The sequence below is a fragment of the Delphinapterus leucas genome, chromosome 8, assembly GCF_059928025.1.
Source record: "Delphinapterus leucas isolate spDelLeu-1000000601 "Yukka" chromosome 8, BTC_Dleu_Yukka2, whole genome shotgun sequence".
Lineage (NCBI taxonomy): Eukaryota > Metazoa > Chordata > Mammalia > Artiodactyla > Monodontidae > Delphinapterus > Delphinapterus leucas.
In genome coordinates this window covers 28,145,477-28,163,943 of record NC_143136.1, presented here as the reverse complement: position 1 = coordinate 28,163,943, position 18,467 = coordinate 28,145,477, and the positions used below count along the sequence as shown (strand labels likewise).

Here is an 18,467-nt window from a genome sequence, read left to right as displayed (position 1 = left end):
TTGTCTTGGGCAGCAGCAAGATGAGTAGATCTCCACCCTCACCTGCCACCATCTTATAAGTTGATATAGAGGCCTTACCTAGGTTCAGTCACGTGTACCATCCGGATGGTCTCAACAACATGTCCTCTCAAGGCTGCGTCCATGAAAACAGCTCTCACTGTGGAAACAGTGGACAAAGTGTGCATTCCAAGGGCAGGGGAGGGGGTGAGGAGCCTCTGATTGCCTGGGTCCAGCCCTCGGCTCTACCTGTGGTCATGCCCTCTCGATAACCTCCCCCAGCAGTTTTACTTTACCTACAGTAAGACCATAGACTTTCACTTCTTACTTGTTCAGAACCCCTTTATCATTCCCAATCTATTAACTAAACTGCTCAATACAGCCTACCTTTTCCTCCTTTTTTCTCCTATTATTCACTCAGCTATCTAAGAACTGTTACATCTTGGCCTCCTCTTTTTCGTTCATAAAACTAGCTGTTGTCTGATGGAAAACCAGCTGTTTCTGATATCATTATATCATAAATTAGGAAACCAAAGTTTTATTCACACCTTTTTTGAGAGGCCTTAGAACATTGTTTAATTTACAAGTTCTCATTGTAATTTTTCTTTATTCGCTTAATAAGCATGCACAATTTTTATGGCTAATGAGTGCATAGTGTTTCTACTATGTGAAACTTTACCTTATAGTTTGTTGACCTATTAATGGTGATTTTACTTCATTGCTTTTGCTCAAAATTATTCTCTTCACTGCTGATGATATAATACCAACCATGTTAATTTTCCAAGCCACTACTCTTTCCCAGGATCCTACAACTGTGCCACATGACAGATGTGTTGCCTGGGGTGGTAACACCAATTATAAATGGAATATTGGACACTGCAGTTTGGCCTGTAGTGTGATTTTTCTGTAACTCAAATTCTGGTTGCCTACTGCCTGAAGGAAATGATCTTCTTGATGATTTGTTATGTCCCCACAAAGGTCAACACTGTGTGTGTGTGAGGAGTGGCTTATTTATTTATTATTTTATTCTTTTTTATATTATATAATGTGATTTGCAAAAAGGTGTACAACTTGATGATTTAATATCTCTATATATCGTGAAATGATTACCACTGTCAAGTAGCCCATTCGTCACCTCACGTAGTTATCTTTTGTGTGTGTGTGTGTGTGTGTGTGTGTGTGTGTGTGATGAGACCACTTAAGATCTACTCTTAGTGGGAATCCCCTGGCGGTCCAGTGGTTAGGACTTCTGGGTTCAATCCCTGGTCAGGGAACTAAGATCCACAAGCTGTGCAGTGTGGCAAAAACAAACAAACAAAAACTACTCTCTTAGCAAAATTCAAGTATACATACAATATTGTTAACTCTAGTCACCATGCTCTAGGTTAGCTCCCCAGAGCTTATTCATCCTATAACTGGAAATTTGTACCCTTTGACCGGCAGCTCCACATTTCCCCCACCCCACAGCCCCTGGTAACCACCATTCTAGTGTCTGGTTCCATGAGTTTGACTTTTTAGGTTCCACATATAAGTGAGATCATATACTATTTGTCTTTCTGTCAACACAGTTTTGATAGTGCTAATTATTGTCTGCTTTCCTTTCCACATGAGATGGACTCTGTCATAGTGTAGCACATTATCGAACAGGCTTGAATGACAGAATCAGTCCTGTGTGAGAACATTTCCTTGGGAGACAGGAAACTTGGCTTTTAGTGCACATTTTACTATAACTGAGCTGGGTGACCACAGATAAGTGGCTAAACTCTGGGTTTCATTTTTTATTTGTAAAGAGTAGAAGGTTTTGATCTTTAATATATTAGGGATTCAGACTTCTTCAAATTATCAATATAGTTTTAGCTTTTAGAAAGAACTTTATTGAAATTAGTATGTAAACATAATAGGAATCCAAGATAAAATCTGCCTACATTCTCATTTAGTCTTTGGCTATTCACATATTCAATGAATACATACTTTCAGTTACGTTATAAATGAAACTTTATATGTTACTTTTTCACTTGACATACAGTACATATTTTTCCAAAAACTGACTTTTTTTTTCTGTTTGACACACACTTTTCCTCCTTCTTTCCTCTCACCACCATTCCACCGTCCCCATCCCACTCAGGTAATATGTGTCCTTCCACCTTTTTCTCCATAACTCATTTGATTGTATAAAATATAAACATACATGTAGGGGTGAAATAGCATTTTGTTGATGGTTTCCTTTGCTGTACAGGAGCTTTTTAGTTTGATGTAGTCCTACTTGTTTATTTTTGCTTTTGTTGCCTTTGTTTTTGGTGTCAAATTAACAAAACAAAACAAAACAAAAACACCTGCCAAGACTGATGTAAAGGAGCTGACTTTGTATATTTTCTTCTATGAATTTTATGGTTTCAGGTCTTGCCTTCAAGACCTTAATCCATTTTGAGTTTATTTTTGTATATGGTGTAAGATAGTGGTCCATTTTCATTCTTTTGCATGTCCAGTTTTCCCAACACCATTTATCGAGGACACTATCCTTGAAAATTAGTTGACCATATATGTGTGGGTTTATTTCTGGGCTCTGTTCTGTTCCATTGATCTTGTATCTGTTTTTCTTCCAGTACCATACTTTTTTGATTACTATAACTTTGTAATATAGTTTTAGATCAGGAAGTGTGATGCCTCCAACTTTGTACTTCTTTCTTGAGACTGGTTTAGCTATTTAGGGTCTTTTGTGATTCCATACAAATTTTAGAAAAATTTTTTCTATTTCTGTGAAAAATGCCATTGAAATTTTGATAGGGATTGCATTGAATCTGTAGATTATTTGGGTAGTATGGACATTTTAACAATATTAATTCTTCTAATCCATCAGCATGAAATATCTTTCCATTTATATGTGTTTTCTTCAATGTCTTTTATTAATGTCTTATAGTTTTCAGTGTAGAGGTTTTTCACATCCTTTGTTAAATTTATTTCTAAGTATTTTATTATTTTTGATGCAATTGTAAATGAGATTAAAAATATTTTTCTTTCTGATAATCCATTATTAGTGTATAGAAATGCAACAGATTTTTGTGTATTAATTTTGTATCCTACAACTTTATTGAATTTGTTTATTAATTCTAACAGTTTTTTTTGGTGGAGTCATTAGGGTTTGCTATATATAATATGTCATTTGAAAATAGAGACAGTTTTACTTCTTCCTTTCTGATTTGTATGCCTTTCCTTTCTTTTTCTTTCCTAATTGCTCTGGCTAGGAATTCCAGTAGTATGTTGAATAAAAGTGGCAAGAGTGGCCATTCTTGACCTTAGAGGAAAAGCTTTCAGCTTTTCACCTTTGTTTTGTTTTTAGCAAGTAATTAGGTTTATTCTTTTCAGGTTTCTATTGACTTTATTTTAAAAAAATTTTATTTTATATTGGAGCATAGTTGATTAAAAATGTTGTGTTAGTTTCAGGTGTACAGCAAAGTGATTCAGTTATACATAAACATGTATCTGTTCTTTTTCAAATTCTTTTCCCATTTAGGTTCCCTATGCAGCGTTCCCTGTGTTATACAGTAGGTTCTTATTGGTTATCTATTTTAAATATACCAGTTTTTCACCTTTGGGTATAATGTTAGCTGTGGGCTTGTCATATATGGTCTTTATTATGTTGAGGTACGTTCTCTCTGTACCCATTTTGTTTAGAGTTTTATCATGAATGGATGTTGAATTTTGTCAGATGCTTTTTCTGAATCTATTGAGATGATCACATATGACTTTTGTCCTTCATTTTGTTAGTGTGGTGTATCTCATTGATTGATTTGCAGATACTGAACCATTCTTGTACCCATGGAATAAATCCTTTGATCATGATGTATGACCCTTTTAATATATTGTTTAATTCAGTTTGCTAATATTTTGTTGAGGATATTTACATATATGTTCATCAAGGATATTGGCCTATAATTTTCTTTTCTTGTAGTGTTCTTATCTAGTTTTGATATAAGGGTAATGCTGGTCTGGTAAAATGAGTTTGGAAGTATTTCTTCATCTTCTGTTTTTTGGAAGAGTTTGAGAAGGATTGGTATTAATTTTTCTTTAATGCTTGGTAGAAGCCACCTAGTCCTGGACTATTGTTTGTTGGGAGGTTTTTAATTACTGATTCAATCTCCTTACTAAAATTGGTCATTTCAGATTTTCTATTTCTTCCTAATCCAGTAGTGGTCAGTTGTATGTTTCTAGGAACTTATCCATTTCTTCTAGGCTGTTTAATTTGTTGGCATATAACTGTTCATCATTTAAGTGTAGTTTCAATCAAAACCAACAGATTTCTTTTTCCTAATTGGACTAAAATTTAATCTTTAGTAATCAATATGGAAAAATTGCATAAATAAGGGACTTCTGCTCAACTAGCTGTTAAAGCTTATGTATGGCAGAAATAAATACTTGGGTGTAGATAAAACTTGAGAGAGAGTAAAAGTGTACTAATTTCCTCATTTTCCAGAAAGGTTAAGGTCAAAGGGCTAACTAAACATTTACTCTGGAAACTTAATCAGGAAGAAAGTTAAATGTTAGAATTGTATAGTGGTAAATCCAAGATTAAAAAAATACCAAAGAGAAAGGTATAATTTACAATAAATACATAACTGATATACAATTGTATATGACTAATAACATAGTACTAATATTTAAAGACAAGCAAAGGACAAATCCAATTAAAATATTGGCAAAAATTTGATCACTTTGTAACAGATCATAGTAGGAATGGCCATTAAACACACAAAATTTAAATTAAGATCACAACAAGGTACCATTCATACCCTCTAGAATGGCTATAATCAAAAAGTCTAACAACATCAAATACTGGAGAGGATGTATACTATGTGAAGTCTCATACATTTCTAGTGGCAGTGTAAAATGGTATAATCACTTTTGAAATATTTTGGCAGATTCTAACAAAGTTAAACATATACATTCACTATTCCCTAGCAATTCCACTTATACATTTTCCAAAGAGAAATGAAAACTATGTCCAACAAAATGTACAAGAAAGTTTAGAACAGCCTTATTTATAGTAGCCAACAAGTGTAGTTGTAGTATATTTATAGAGTATTACTCAGAAATAAAAACCAACAATCCATGCAACGACATGGATGAATCTCAAAAACAGTTGTTATGCAAAAGAAGACAGATGTTAAAAAATACATACTATAAGATTATATTTATATAAAATCCAAGAATAGATAAAAATGATCTGTAGTGAAAGTAGTTGCCTGGGGCTGGGGATGGGAGTGGGAATGGGTAAGAGAGGAACTGAATTGAAAGGAGCACGAAAGAACTTTCTGGAGTGTTGGAAATGTGTATAAAATTGTGATGGAAGTCCTAGCCCCAGCAATCAGAGACGAAAAAGAAATTGTATTTCTAATACAAATTAGAAAAGAAGAAGTAAAACTGCCACTGTTTGCAGATGACATGATACTATACATAGAGAATCCTAAAGATGCCATCAGAAAACTACTAGAGCTAATCCATGAATATGGTAAAGTTGCAGGATACAAAATTAATGCACAGAAATCTCTTGCATTCCTATACACTAATGGTGAAAAATCTGAAAGAGAAATTAAGGAAACACTCCCATTTACCATTGCAACAAAAAGAATAAAATACCTAGGAACAAACCTACCTAGGGAGACAAAAGACCTGTATGCAGAAAACTATGACACTGATGAAAGAAATTAAAGATGATACAAACAGATGGAGAGATATACCATGTTCTTGGATTGGAAGAATCAATATTGTGAAAATGACTCTACTACCCAAAGCAATCTACAGATTCAATGCAATCCCTATCAAATTACCAATGGCACTTTTTACAAAACTAGAACAAAAACTCTTAAAATTTGTATGGAGACACAAAAGACCCCGAATAGCCAAAGCAGTGTTGAGGGAAAAAAACGGAGCTGGAGGAATCAGACTCCCTGATTTCAGACTATACTACAAAGCTACAGTAATCAAGACAATATGGTACTGGCACAAAAACAGAAATATAGATCAATGGAACAGGATAGAAAGCCCAGAGATAAATCCATGCACCTCTGGTCAACTAATCTATAACAAAGGAGGCAAGGATATACAATGGAGAAAAGACAGTCTCTTCAATAAGTGGTGCTGGGAAAACTGGACAGCTACATGTAAAAGAATGAAATTAGAGCACTCCCTAACACCATACACAAAAATAAACTCAAAATGGATTAGAGACCTAAATGTAAGACCGGACACTATAAAACTCTTAGAGGAAAACATAGGAAGAACACTCTTTGACATAAATCACAGCAAGATCTTTTTTGATCCATCTCCTAGAGTAATGGAAATAAAAATAAACAAATGGGACCTAATGAAACTTAAAAGCTTTTGCAAAGCAAAGGAAACTACAAACAAGACGAAAAGACCACCCTCAGAATGGAAGAAAATATTTGCAAACGAATCAACGGACAAAGGATTAGTCTCCAAAATATATAAACAGCTTAATGCAGCTCAATATTAAAAAAACAAACAACCCAATCCAAAAATGTGCAGAAGATCTAAATAGACATTTCTCTAAAGAAGACATGCAGATGGCCAAGAAGCAAATGAAAAGCTGCTCAACATATCACTGATTATTAGAGAAATGCAAATCAAAACTACAGTGAGGTATCACCTCACACCGGTTAGAATGGGCATCATCAGAAACTCTACAAACAACAAATGGTGATGAGGGTATGGAGAAAAGGGAACCCTCTTGCACTGTTGGTGGGAATGTAAATTGATACAGCCGCTATGGAGAACAGTATGGAGGTTCCTTAAAAAACTAAAAATAGAACTACCATATGACCCAGCTATACCACTACTGGGCATATACCCTGAGAACACCATAATTCAAAAAGACACATGCACCCCAATGTTCATTGCAGCACTATTTACAATAGCCAGCTCATGGAGGCCACCTAAATGCCCCTTGACAGATGAATGGATAAAGAAGATGTGGTACATATATACAAAGGAATATTACTCAGCCATAAAAAGGAACAAAATTGGGTCATTTGTAGAGACATGGATGGATAAGAGACTGTCATACAGAGTGAAGTATGTCAGAAAGAGAAAAACAAATATTGTATATTAATGCATGTATGTGGAACCTAGAAATATGGTGCAAATGAACCAGTTTGCAGGGCAGAAACTGAGACACAGATGTAGAGAACAAACGTGTGGACATCAAGGGGGGAAAGTGGCAGGGGCTGGGGTGGTGGTGTGATGAACTGGGAGATTGGGATTGACATATATACACTAATATGTATAAAATGGATAGCTAATAAGAACCTGCTGTATAAAAAAGTAAATAAAATAAAATTAAAAAATTAAAAAAAAAAAGAGGGCTTCCCTGGTGGCTCAGTGGTTGAGAGTCTGCTTGCTGGTGCAGGGGATGCGGGTTCGTGTCCCGGTCCAGGAGGATCCCATGTGCCACAGAGCAGCTGGATCCATGAGCCATGGCCACTGGGCCTGCGTGTCCAGAGCCTGTGCTCCGCAACGGGAGAGGCCACAGCGGTGAGAGGCCTGCATACTGCAAAAAAAAAAAAAAAAAAAAAGAAAAGAAATAACACAGAGATATTGTATACCTTTCACACATTTTCTCCTGGTGGTAACGTCTGTCATAACTGCAGTGCAATATCCCAAGCGGGAAATTGACATCAATATAGTCCACCTACTTTACGCAGATCTCACTGGGTTTACATATACTCATTTATTTGTGTATTTTGTTTTATGCAGTTTTATTACGTGTTGATGCACGTGACCACCACCATAGCTAAGATATAGAATGGTTTCAGTACAGGAATCCCTCCTGCTACACTTTTATGGCCACAACCACTTCCCTCTCCTCTCTTGCCTCCCATGCTCCCCCAATAACTGGCAACCACTAATCTGTTCTCCATTTCTATAATCATTATATGTCTCTTAAAAGAATTAACTGTGCTTTGATTCTAATTATTAATTGGATACCTACGATAAATTCATGTGGTTGAAATGAAAGAGAAAGAATGAATAATAGGTGTGCAGGATGACAGCTCTATGTGATCACGTTCCTAATGCTGTCATCTTAACTGTTACTGAGCCATGGTATAGAAAGACACATTTTATTCTTTAAAGAAATTTTTTTTTATTAAAATTTTAAAAAAAATTTTGTATTGTAGTTGATTTACAATGTTGTGTTAGTTTCAGATGTACAGAAGATTCTTTTCCCATATAGGTTAATACTGAATATTGAGTAGAGTTCCCTGTTCTATACAGTAGGTCCTTGTTGATTATTTTATATATAATAGTGTGTATATGTTAATCCCAACCTCCTAATTTATCCCTCCCCACCACTTTCCCCTTTGGTAACGATAAGTTTGTTTTCTATGTCTGTGAGTCTGTTTCTGTTTTATAAATAAATTCATTTAGATACATTTTATTCTTAAACTGCTTTTGATTTGCTTCTCATATGAACAGGGTCATGGGGAATTTTATACAGCCAAATGTGCAACATGGCCTGGTCTTCAGATTTAGTTCTGGGTTAGAGGTCAGTTTGTGAAAGGATTATAAAACTTGAGAAGTATGGACACTTTTGTGGTTTTTATGGTACTTATGCTTGTATTTTATACATATTGCTTGTTTTTCTTTGAATTAAAAAAAGGACAAATTGGGGGAACACTTCCATAGCTGGTGATTGAATTAAAGGTGGGTGGTTCAATAATATTTTCCCCCAAACTGTCAGTTTATTATGGCAGATTCCTGTCTCTATTCTAACTGAATATTACAGACAATACATTCTAAATAATTAAAAACATGTTTCATTTTCAAACTCCCTTTACAATATAAAAACTTTGGCCACTCTCAAGGGAATCATACTCTTGAGAGTGACAGCAGCATTTAAGAATGTAAAATAAAACATTAATAGGTATATATGAACTCTTTTGAGGCCTGTGTGAAAACATGGATTAGAGAGTTAATAAAATGGATTTATTATTTGGCAATCAATTCTAGAGTATACGAGAAACCCTAAATTACAAGCAAAATACTTTATATTAGGCCAGCTCATCCTTCTCATGGACTATGGAAAATAGAATGTCGCCTCCAAGGGAATTCATTCTCTTTAAACATATTCTTTTTTAAAATTTATGTCCTATGAGCTGATTATCAGCCTTGCTCTGAGGGTCAGCAGCTGTCCAGATCCCATTCCTCAGCAGAATTCAATAAACATATTCTTTTAATCTTTTCCAAATTACAGTCTAATTTGATATATGAACGTTATAGTAACTTTCTAAGAGGACTTTTAAACATTAAAGAAACTTCACTTTATGAGAAATGTTTTTGCAAAATTATAAAATAATCATATTTGAACAATTCTCACTTACCTTTGTTTTTTACAACCACCTTGTGGCAAATCTTCATTTACTAGAATGAGGTAATGTTTTTACATATTGTGTTTTTAAAAATTAGGACAACATAATTCTTTTTTGAAAAATTAACTTTTGAGATAATTGTAGATTCACATGCAGTTGTAAAAAAAAATGCAAAGAGAACTGTATATCCTTTACCCAGGTTCCCCCAGGGTAACATCTTATAAAGCTATAGCACAATACACAGCCAGCATATTAACATTGATACAGTCAAGATACAGCACATTTCCATCCCCACAAGGATCCTTCCTGTTGCCTTTTTATAGCCACACCCACCTCCTTTCCACTCCTCACTCCTCGTCAACCCCTGGCAACCGCTAATCTGTTCTCCATTTCTATAATTTAATATATCTGCTCTTTTTTTTCTTTGTCTGCTTGCTAGAAGTTTATCAACTTTATTGCCTTCTCAAAGAACCAGCTCTTTGTTCCATTGATAATCTATATTGTTTTGCTGTTTCAATTTCACTGATTTCTGTTTTTATCTTTATTGTGTCCTTCCTTTTATTTTCTTTGGTTTTATTTTATTCTTGAGGTGGGAGATTATGTTGTTGATATATGACTTTTCTTCTTTTGTAATATAGATATTTAGTGCTATAAATTTCTCTCAGCATTGCTTTATCTGTGTCCTATACATTTTGATACGTTGTATTTTCATTTCCTTTCAGTTCAATGCATTTTAAAAAAATTTCCCTTAAGCCTTTCTTTTTGACCCAAGGATTATTTAAAAGTGTGTTTAGTTTCCAGTGTTTGGAGATTTTCCTAGTATTTTTCTCTTATTGATTTCTAGTTTGATTCCACTGTGGGCTGAGATCATATGCTTTATGATTTCAGTTCTAAACTTGTTGAGATCTGTTTTATGGCCCAGGATGTGGTCTACTTTGGTATCTATTCTGTGAGCACTTGGAAGGAATGTGTATTCTGCATTGTCGAGTGAAGTGTTCTATGAACGTTTATTAGATCCTCTTGGTTGAGTTGTATCTTTGTTGATCTTCTGTCTAGTTCTATCAGTTGAGAGAGGAGTATTGAAGTTTCCAACTATAAGTGTGGAATTGTCTGTTACTTCTGTCACTTCTATCAGTTTTTGCTTCACATGTTTTTCTCTTTTTTGATGTATACGCATTTAGGATAGCTATGTCTTGGGGGAATGACCCTTTTATTATTATATAATGTCCCTCTTGGTCTCTGGTAGTTTGCTCAGAAGTCAACTATCTGGTGTTAATATAACTGAGGAAATGGGGGCATCTCTTTGTTACCGCTCAGTGGAGGTAGAAGTTGAGGTTCCCAAGCCAGCATCTGTTGCACTCAAGTTGGAGAGTTCCTTGTTACTGCTGGGTGGGGGTGTGAATTCTGCTCCCCATGTGGTCTTCACCAACACCACAGTGGGGTAGCCTCATTGTTACTAGACTGACTCTCCACTAGGTCTTCTCTGACACCACCCCAGTGCAGGGGATGTAGGGGCATCTCGTTACTGCCAGCTCGGGGTGAAAGTCTAGGCTCCCCATATAATCTCCACTGATACCAGGGATGTGAAGGGCCTTGTTACAGACCACTGTGGGTAGGAGTACCGACCCTCTACTTTGCTCTGAAACCACTCTGGGGAGGGTGTAGGGACCCCTCCTTACAGCCTGGCAAGGATGGAAGTCTAGGCTCTCCACTTGGCCTTGGTAGGTATGGGTTGGGGTAGGACTGCAGTTTTTCTGTGGTGTTTGGCTTGGATTAAGCTGTTATTGTCTAAAAGTTTTCTGTCTTGTCAGGCTGCCCCGTTCCTTTCTTTGCTATAGAGAGCAGGGTTTTCTTGAGGTCTGTTTTTTTTTTTTTTGGCCAGCACTTGTTGATATTTCAGAGTTGCCCACTTTCTCCAACTCCAAGTTGGGAATATATGAGATAAAAAGAAAACCCAGAGAATTTACCACAGTATTGTTCTTCAGGATCTGAGGTCTTTAGCTGGTCTATATTTTGCTCTCCACTTTTCAGATTCATCTTATGTTCATTTTATATATAATGTCCAGAGTTTTTAGTTGTACTCATTGGGAGGAATAGAAGGAAATGCATATACTCCATCAATGCCAGAAGTAGAAATTCCAGAATGCTTCTTTTTGTATACTACATCTAATTTATGGATTCATGGTTGTTTGAAAATGGAACATATGTGAATATTGTAATTATGAAGATTCACATGTACTGGCAGTAACAATTAATATATATAAGGATAACTACGTACTTTTAATAAAATATACATGATCAAATTACGGCTTCTTTTAGCCGTCAAATATGTGACAGATTGAAATTTAACATTTACTTTCAAATTGTAAATGATCACTTGCCCAGGAAAAATTGCTAACATCTGTTTTTCTAAATGTACCACTTTGTTTTGGATGCAATTGTTGCTTTTGGAGTAATAGTCATTGAATATGAAGACTGTTCTTCTCTTTTAAGTACACTGTGATTTTAATGTCCCTCTATGGTAAAGAACACTTGTTTCTGTAACAAAGGCCGAAGAGAAAACAATATAAAGGAAACATTTTCTTACTCTCATTTGAAATGACTAAAAATCAATTTAACAGGTCATCAATTAGCACATGCTAATCAAACTTGCTCCTGGTTAAACTGGCCACATTTTTTAGAACAAAATTATCTTTAGAAGCTGTAGTTTATTTGATGATTATGTGCCTGAAAAGGTTATCCCAGTAAAAAGGCTACATCTGCACAAAAGGAAACAAAAATGAATTTGTTCAGGTAAAAATGGTACAAGGGGTGATTTGAAATGTTCATGTTTAATATTTGAGGTCAGATTTCTCTGAATCAAATTTATAGTTCTGAAACTTGGTCACAGATTACCCAGTGTTCTCTGGGATTGAAGTCAAAGAAAGTAACTATTGAACTGAAAAAACAGCCAGAAAAAATTAAAATAAAATAAAAATAAAGCCAACCAATTTGAGTGGTGCCTGAGTGTTTCTAGATAATAGATGGGAAGAAGTCAGTTTTTCCTCCTGGCCCATTCACTTGGCTTGTCTCTTTCCATTTTGTTCTCCCTTTTTGATAAGTGAGATTTTTATGGCTTACTTTTAATGTAGCTGCTTTTAACTCAGAATCTGCATTGTGTTAGCCTGATACCTAAATTATGGTGTGTATTCCAATCCCCCGAATTAGTTTTATTTTCTCCTTTCACATTAAAATAAATATGGGCATTGAACTATGACTACTATCCAGAAATCTTTAAACTACATACCTTTTTACTGATCTACTCTTTGTATTACAAATACATTAGAAAATAATAAATTCATAATTTTCAGGAATAAGGCAATTTTTTGATGCTAAAACTAGTTCTTATGATAGATATTCTTTCTGTATCCTTCATTTCAGTTTAACCTGCCAGTCTGTAATTTTATGTCATTTAAAATCATAATGATCAATAATCTCTAAGTGTACTTCCTATAGCTAGTAGCGTAAATATCTTTCTATTTCTAATGTTCAGTCCATAATGTCTTATTGCACAACATTAAAGATTTGTTTTCCCACTTTCCTTAAAGAACAAATCTAGAGGATAATTTTATTTGCAGCCTGATATTAAAGATTTGGGGATGGCAAAGGATTGTATCATTGAGAGGCTATCAATTTAGGTAAATTGATAGGTTTTATTATCATATTTGATTAAAGAATCTCTAAGTCCCTAACAGAAAACAGAAATTCAAAGCTCTGGACCCTATTATTGTTAACAAATCCACAGAAAACATAATTTTCAGTATTCTCTTTCTAGAAAACAGATGACCACCTGCAGAAAATTGTGATTGTTTAAAAATATCTTGCCATTTGTGACATCACAGACCTTGAGGGTATTATGCTAAATGAAATAAGTCAGACAGAGAAAGATAAATACCTTTTGATTTTGCTCATATGTGGAAAATAAAAAGAAAAAAAGAACAAATCAAACCAAACAAAAACAAATACATGGCTACAAAGAACAGAGTAGTGGTTATCAAGGGGAAGTGGCAGGGAGAGGGCAAAATGGATAAAGGGGATCAACTGGAGACTTCCCTGGTGGTGCAGTGGTTAAGAATCTGCCTGCCAATGCAGGGAACACGTGTTCAATCCCTGGCCCAGGAAGATCCCACATGCCGCGGAGCAACTAAGCCCATGAACCACAACTACTGAGCCTGTGCTCTAGAGCCCGTGAGCCACAACTACTGAGCCCGTGCATGCACAACTACTGAAGCCTGCACACCCCAGAGCCCGTGCACCACAACTACGCATGCCGCAACTACTGAAGCCCACGCACCTCAGTGCCTGCGTGCCACAACTACTGAGCCCATGTGCCGCAACTACTGAAGCCAACACGCCTAGAGCCCGTGCTCTGCAACAAGAGAAGCCACCACAATGAGAAGCCCGTGCACCACAACAAAGAGTAGCCCTCACTCACCACAACCAGAGAGAAAGCCCATGTGCAGCAACGAAGACCCAATGCAGCCAAAAAAAAAAGAAGGGATCAACTGTATGGTGACAGATGAAAAGTAAATTTTTGGTGGTGAACACATTGTAGGATATACAGAATTAGAAATATAATGTTGTACACATGAAACATATAATGTTATAAACCAATATACCTCAATAAAAAATTTTATATTACCTCAATAAAAATTTTTTTTAAAGAAAGAAAAAATATATTTATAGATATTTTGATACCTTTCTTTAAGAGGTAGAGATTAATTCCTCTCCCCTGGAATGAAAGTTGGTGACTTGCTTTTAACCAGTAGAATCTGATGGGACTGACTGTAAGTGATATCTGAGAGAGGATCATAAAAGGCATCGAAGCTTTCTCCTTTCTTTCTCTGTAGAATCACTTACTCTGTAGGAAGCCAGTTGTCATGTTGTAGACACTCAAGCACTCAAATGGAGAGAAGCATCAGCTACTGAGGAACTGAGGCCCCCTGACAATAGCCATGTGAGTGTGCCATCTTGGAAGTGGATCCTTCAGTCCTAGTCAAGTCTTTCGTTAACAGCATCTATAGGTAAATTCTTGACTGAAACCTCATAAGAGACTCTAAGCTAGAAGCACCCAGCTAATCCTCTCCTAAACTGTGAGATAAACAATGTTTGGTGTTTTATGCCACACAGTTTTGGGTTAATTTGTTACACAGCTATAGATGACAAATACAGATTTTTCCCTCCTTAAAATTCTGTCCCCCTGGAATCACTCTTGGTACCAAATGAATTGTATCATGTTAGATGGAAGCATGACTTTGTTATTGAGTTTTCTGGAAATTGTGTGGTTTAAAGAGCTGTATATGGGTGCCAAGTTGACAGATGTGGATTTCGGTGGCTTTGTAATGTCAACTTGGCTATGTTTAACTGTATTACCCAGAATTCCCTTCCCTTCATATTTTTGGCTAAGATGAGCCACAAGAGACATTTTTTCATGAGTGTTTGAGGGCAAAGGTGAAGCAGCACCTATTTTGTTTTTTACACTCAGAGAGTCAAAGCAGGCACTTCTGTATCTCATGGACATTGTTGCTTGTCTGCTGGCTGATCTCATGGGAGAGGGATAGCAGCCAGGCCTGCAACTATGTCATCTTTCCCTGGGTCCTCCTTTAACTTACCTGATTCCTTGGCCAAGTATGTATTTAGGTCCATGATGAGAGTGCCGGCTTCTTCTGCTGGGCACCTCCATCATGAAGGTTGGAGGCACCAAGAATTCACATGGATTCCAGTGTGTCCTCATGGTTTCTAGCTCATGCTGATGGTTCCAGCTTGTTTTCACTCTCCTTCTCTTTACACTCATCTTCTCTTTTTGACTCCTGACCTACAGATTTCTAGCTTCAGCATCAGACAAAAATATTAGCCTTCTGGAGACTGTTAAACCAGCTCCCACAACTGTATAGGTCAAATCTCTGTAACACATACTTTATTCTATTTCTAGCTTTATTTCTACCTCTATCTTTTTATCTATAATCTATTTCAATCTCTTAATAGTTCTGCTCCTCTGAATGAACCTTGACTAATAGCGTGATCTTCATCATCAACTTGTACCTTCAAATATGTTTGTTCTCAAACCCATTAAAGTAAGTATAAGAATCAGGGGTTCCTGTGAAACATGAAAATTACCAGTCTCTACCTCCAGAAAAAAATTCTGATTCACTGGGTGGGTGTGCAGCCTAAGAATCTACATTTTACATAGGCATCAGATTCAGGTGGTCCAAGCACCATACTTTGAACACATGCTTATGAATGTTTTATCATGTTTAAAAGATATTTCTTTGAAATTGAAGTTTTCCAATAATAGAATTTCTTTCTAATGCTAGTAGTGTTAAAACCAAACCTAGGTGAATTCATCCAACAAACATTTATTATTCATGTGTTATATGTTAGAAACATGCTCCAGGGTGGGAAAATGTATGACGGTATCTAGTGAAAGATACCCAGTAGAAAGAAGCATTGTGTTGGAGTCCTATAAAATGTTGTTATACATCTTTCTATTCCTATTGATAGTGATTTTTTCTGACAATGCTTTAAAAAGCCCTGTGGTTTTTCAGAGCAAGTTCAGGTATAAAGGAAGGTACAGATTAGTGAGACAGTGTGATTCTGCAGTTGCCTCTTCCTAGATTTCAGCCAGGGAAGTTCTGTTATTTTACACACACACACACACACACACACACGAGGTTTTCTCATGAGGTGTTTTATTTGAAGAAAATGTACGACATAAAAATAATTGAAAATGAAAATCTTTACTATAAAATATTAAGCATATTATTTTTCACATTAAAAAATATTTAACAAATATTGATTAAATGGATAATGGATATGTTGATGCATTTTACCATTATAGAGTCACAGTATTAATGCAAAAAGGACAAACCATAGCTAACATCATATGCAATGATGAAGTGTTGAAAGTTTTCTCTCTAACAGGAACAAGACAAAAGTGCCCACTCTCACCATTCCTATTCAACATAGTACTGGAAGTCCTAGCCAGAGCAATTAGTCAAGAAAAAGAAATAAAAGGCATCTAACTTAGAAAGGAAGAAGTAAAATTGTCTCTAATGGAACATGCTATGATCATGTATTTAGAGAACCCTAAAGATGCTATCAAAACTAATAAATGAGTTCAGTAAAGTTTCAGAATACAAAATCAACATACAAAAATCAGTTGTGTTTGTATACACTAACAGCAAACTTCTGAAAAAGAAATAAGGAAAACAGTTCCACTTACAGTAGAATAAAAGATAATGAATAAATTTAACCAAAATGGGTAAATATCTGTACACTGAAAATTCCAAGACATTGATGAAATAAACTGAAGAAAACAGAAATTAAGGGGAAGATATCCCATGTCCATGGATCAGAAAAATTAATATAGTTAAAATGTCCATACTACCAAACACCATCTAGAGATTCAGTGAAATCCTTATAAAAATTACAATGGCATTCTTTTACAGAAATAGAACAAATAATCTTAAAATTCATGTGAAATCACAAAAGTCTCTGAAGAGCCAAAGCAATCTGGAGAAAGAAGAGCAAAGCTAGAAGCATCACAAATCCTGATTTAAAACTTTATTACAAAACTACAGTAATCAAAATTGCACAGTTCTGGCATAAAAACACACATAGACCAATGGAAAAGAATCAGGAGCCCAGAAATAAACTCACACATACATGGTCAACTAATCTTTCACAAGAGAGCCATGAATACCTACTGGAGAAAGGACAGTCTCTTCAATAAATGGTTTTAGGAAAACTGGGTAGTCACGTACAAATGAATGAAATTGGACCCCTATTTTATACCACTCACAAAAATTAACTCAAAATGGGTTAAAGACTTAAATGTAAGCCTCAAAACTGTAAACCCACCCAAAGAAAACAGGGAAAAAGCTTCTTGACATTGGTCTTGGCAATGATTTTTTTGGATATGACACCAAAAACACAAGCAACAAAAGCAAAAATAAACAATTGAGACTACCTCAATCTAAAAAGCTTCTGCACATCAAAAGAGACAATCAGCAAAATTAGAAGGCAACCTATGGAATGGGAGAAAATATTTGCAAACCATCTATCTAATAAAGGGTTAATATCCAAAATATATAAGGAACTCATACAACTCAACAGCAAAAATTAATAATCCAATTAAAAAATGGGAAAAGGACTTGGATAGATATTTTTCCAAGGAAGACATACAGATGGTCAATAGATACATCTAATCATCAGGAAAGTGTAACTCAAAACCACAGTGAGATATCACCTCACATTTGTTAGAATATCATCAAAAAGACGAGACAACAGGTGTTGGCAAGGATGTGAAGAAAAGGGAACCCTTGTGCACTGTTGGTGGGAATGTAAATTGGTACAGCCACTCTGGAAAAAAGTATGGAGTTTCTCAAAAAATTAAAAATACAACTACCATATTATCCAGCAACCTCACTTCTGGATAATATCCAAAGGAAATGAAATCACTGTCTCAGAGTTTAGATATCTGTACCCTCTTGTTTATTGCAGCATTGTTTACAATTGCCAAGACATGGAAACAACCTAAGTGTCCATGGATGGATGAATGGATAAAGGAAATGTGACACACACACACACACACACACACACACACACACACACAGAGGAATATTATTCATCTGTAAAGAAGAAGGAAATCCTGCCTTTTGTGCAACATGGATTGACTTTGAGCACATTAGGCTAAGTGAAATAAGTCAGACAGAGAAAGACAAATACTGTATGTTCTCACTTGTTTGGAACCTAAAAAGGCTGAACTCATAGAAATAAGAGAGTAGAATGGTGGCTGCCAGGGTCTGGGAGGTGGGGGAAATAGGGAGACGTTGGTCAAAGCATTCAGACTTCTAGCTATAGGATGACTAAGTTCTGGGGATTTAGTGTATAACATGGTAACTATAATTAACAGTACTTTATTATATACTTGAAAGTTAAGAGCGTAGATCTAAAATATTATCATCACACACACACAAAAGGTAATTATGTGGGGAAGGAGGTGTTAACTAACTTTATTGTGGTAGTCATTTCACAATATATAAATGT

The 18,467-nt window shown here is 35.6% G+C and overlaps 1 protein-coding gene across 1 annotated transcript in view; it reads left to right on the top strand.

The window, feature by feature from the left end:
• Window positions 1-18,467, top strand: part of PTH2R (parathyroid hormone 2 receptor) — a 103,879-nt gene that overhangs the window by 11,114 nt on the left and 74,298 nt on the right. The gene's annotated exons all lie outside the window — the stretch shown is intronic.